The sequence below is a fragment of the Vombatus ursinus genome, unplaced genomic scaffold, assembly GCF_900497805.2.
Source record: "Vombatus ursinus unplaced genomic scaffold, bare-nosed wombat genome assembly UNPS02014163.1, whole genome shotgun sequence".
NCBI lineage: Eukaryota > Metazoa > Chordata > Mammalia > Diprotodontia > Vombatidae > Vombatus > Vombatus ursinus.
This window is the reverse complement of record NW_020953941.1, coordinates 733,180-737,133: the sequence shown is the minus strand read 5'-3', so window position 1 is coordinate 737,133 and position 3,954 is coordinate 733,180. Positions and strand designations below refer to the sequence as shown.

Genomic DNA, 3,954 nt, shown 5'->3' with positions numbered 1-3,954 from the left:
AGGTCACATGTGGTCTCGAAGCTGCAGGTTCCCCATTCCAGGACTAAACTATCCTTTGAAAGAGAGGAGAGAAGGGAACAACATGCATGCACTAAAAGTGCAAGAGTAAAGGGAGTAGCATCTATGCATAGTTAGATATCCTGGGTAAGGGGAATAATAGCAAGAGGAGTATCTGGAAAGACTGAGGGACAGTTGGGAGGAGATGGAGCAGGAGGAAATTCTCAAGGTGAAGGAAAATTTCATCATTTCACAAATGAATCCTATTGCTTCACTTATTCTACCCTCCTCCCCATAAGGCAGGGGCCACAAGTATAAGAATTACTGAGAAGCAAAGAAGACACTGAGTCTTAATCAACAAACGTTTAGTTGAGTCTCACAGGATTTCCCTTTTCCTTTTCTAAGATGTATCCCTACAGATTTTTCAGAATCCAGGAAAGTGGTCATGTAGAGAACAAATCTTACAAATTTGCTATTCTATGGATTATAAGCTTTTTCTGTCCTATTCTGCCTCAATGACATGTTGTGAAACACTAATTTCCCTAATATTTAAGATATATTGGTGTCTGGAAAAGTTTCCATTTAGACAACCTTTCCATTCTGCTTTACATCCCATAACTGAAGATCAAGGAAGATTCTCCATAGTCTAAGCTAGATAAGGACATAGACACTGAGGTCAGTCATGTTAGATGTGATGAAGGTTGAGATATATTAGAAAAGAAGAAAACCACTACATTGGACAACTTAGATGGGAATGATTGTTCCTATCATTTCACACACGTGAAAATTTCACCACCACAATTTATACCTGCTTCACAGAGAAGTTTTGTAAGACTTTCTAAGAACACATTATGTCAATTGTCCCTCTCTGAGACTAACTACTATGTTTAAAAAAAATATGGAGTGATAAGGATCACTTCAAGATAGTCCTTAAAACTTTCCTTCTTAGAAGCCTCAGGATAAATTCTCCAAGGAGTTACTTCCATTGTCTACATATGAAATAGGAATACACACTTTCATGTTTTCAAACTTCATAAGGAAAGGGGATGAATTTCTCATTTGCTGTGGCAGCAACTCTGAGGTTTCATCTGTCTGTTCACAAACTGTGTTTCTGTAAGGATTATTTAAAGTAAAAAAAAAGTATCTTGAAGTCAATCAGAGAGTTGTTGGCAATCTTATCAAAGTCCAGGAAATGGAAGAAAGGCCTCTTGACCTCCAAGATTTATGAAATAAGAGAATTGTCTACACAGGCAAACCGCGTTTTGCAGCGAAAGTCAAAGTCCCTGATCAATTAAGCCTGACCTATTTTGAAGCCAGCCTTTGGCTGAAGGGTGATGTGGTCAAGGTTTTTCATTGATAATTATTTTTCTCTTTTCCTTGGGAGTTAGAACATACTGCACAAATGTGATTTTCCCTGAGGTAATTCAAATATTTCTGTAGATCAAAGAACACAAAGAAGACAGAGTCTCCTTATTCATTTATTTCCCCTATTATAACATTCTTTTCCAAACACTTTCATTTCAAAATACATACAAATGTGGTAATCTTTCTGGTATTGTGCTAAAAGTTCAATATAGAAGGAGGCAAAAGATAGCCCCTGTTCTGAAGGAGGGGGCAGCTAGGTGTTACAGTAGATACAGGACCAGGCCAGGAGTCACAAAGACTCAACTTCATGAGTTCAAATCTGGCCTCAGACACTTACTGCCTTTGTGACCCTGGGCAAGACACTTAACTTCTTTTGCTTCAGTTCCTCATTTTTACAATGAGCTAGAGCACAAAACATCAAAACATTTCATTATCTTTCCCAAGAGAAACCCAAAGTAGGGTCATGAAGAGTTAGACACAACTGAAAAATGACTGAGCAACAACAATAACTGTCCTCAAGGATCTTACAGTCTAATGGAGGAGACAAGAAGCAAAGGAAAGTGTATGAAAAAGTTATATAAGAGATTAAAAAGCAACAATTAAAACAGGGAAAGAACTGGAATTCAGAAAACTTGGGAAAGGTTTCCTGTGGAAGATGGGATTTGATTTGGGACTTCAAGGAAGCCAGGGAAACCAGTAGGTGGAAATGAGGAGAACATCGCAAACCTAATGGACAGACAGAGAAGATACATGGAGTCAGGAGATGGACCATCTTGTTGATGGAATATCCAGGCCAGTGTGACTTGATTGAAGAGAAAATAAAGGCAAGTAACTTGTAAGAAGACTAGAAAGGTAGGAAGGGACTGGGTACATATATACATGTACACATGCATGGATAGATACAGATATGGATGCCCAATGGCATTTTTCCTCATCCCTTCACCATCCATATTCAATTCCACTAAGCTATTTCCAGACACATATTTAATATAATCACATACACATATATAATATAATCACATATACATATGTATGTAGATATACACTTGTATAAAGCACATAATATGTATTAATATTCTTATATGTGTGTATATATACATATGTCTGTTCACTGTGAGCTTGGTATAAAAATATAAAATAGAATAATCTTTGACATGTTTATGCTTTTTGAAAAATAGTTTTATTTCAAAGAATTTATTTTGTAATAAAAAATACTGTACTACAACACAATTGCCTCATGGCATTTTTTACCTCCATATTTCTAAAGGTATAGATGAAAGGGTTTAAAAACGGTGTCAGAATAGTGTAAAATATTTCTACCATCTTATCAAAGGAGAAAGTGGTGGGAGGCCTTGCATACTCAAATATGCATGGAATGAATAACATAAGCACAACTGTAATATGGGAACTACAAGTGGAGAGGGCTTTCCGTCGTCCTTCTGTGCTGTATGTCCGCAGGGTATACAGGATGACCCCATAAGAGACAAGTAAGAGGAAAAAAATTAAAATACAAATGAATCCACTATTGGCTATCACCATAAATCCAAGGTCATGTGTATCAGTACAGGCCAGTTCCAGCAAAGGGTACAAGTCACACATGAAGTGATTGATTACATTGGGTCCACAGAATGGTAATGGTAAAATGAAGAACATGTGGATGATGGAGTGCAGGAATCCTCCTGCCCAGGCCACCCCTGCAAGTAATAAACATATACGCCTACTCATGATGGTCACATAGTGTAAAGGTTTACAGATGGCCACATACCGGTCATAGGCCATGGCTGTGAGAACAATCACCTCAGCAGCACCAAAAAAAATGTTCTGCAAAAACCTGAGTCATGCAGCCTTCAAAGGAGATAGTTTTCCTCTGAACAAAAGAGTCTACTATTAGCTTGGGTACAATGACTGATGAGAAACATGCGTCTAAGAAAGACAGAAAGGCCAAGAAGAAGTACATAGGGGAAGCAAAGAGTGAGGGGCTCCTAGTAATGGTCACCATAATAAACAGGTTTCCCCCAAGGGTTACAAGATAGAACAACAAAAACACAATGAATATGATTTTCTGAACACCTGGATTTTGGGTAAGTCCCAGGAGAATGAACTCAGTCACTTGGCTTTGATTTTTCATGACTTTGACACAGAGGCTGGTATCTTCTTGAATATGTATGACCTGTAACCAAGAGAGAAAAAGAGCTCTTTACAATGTAGATTGCAATTCTAGGAAAATAAATGGGTATTTACATCCTTTGTGCTCCAAGATGCTTCTAAATGTTTCCTTAGGCTTTGATGCCATATCCATGTATGTGGGCACAAATATTTCCAAGTTGGTTTGATAAATGTGGTGTAGGATAAATGAAATCTTACAAGAAGAAAAGCAATTCTTCAAATGTATAGCAAACTCTCCCAGACATCTCATGTAAATACATATATAGTTTCAGGTGGTCAGTGTGGTGGGCAGTAAACCAGGTTATGTATTCAACACAAGAAGAAAAGTGCATCTGCACAAGAGGTTTTAAAAGACAGGGGGAAGTTACAAATCCAAATATATGTGTGTGCATTTATGTTTATGGTATATAGATATGTATGCATATT

At 37.5% G+C, this 3,954-nt stretch overlaps 1 pseudogene; it reads right to left on the bottom strand.

The window, feature by feature from the left end:
* Nucleotides 1–2,556: 2,556 nt before the first annotated feature.
* Nucleotides 2,557–3,490, bottom strand: LOC114041017 (annotated as a pseudogene).
* Nucleotides 3,491–3,954: the final 464 nt, after the last annotated feature.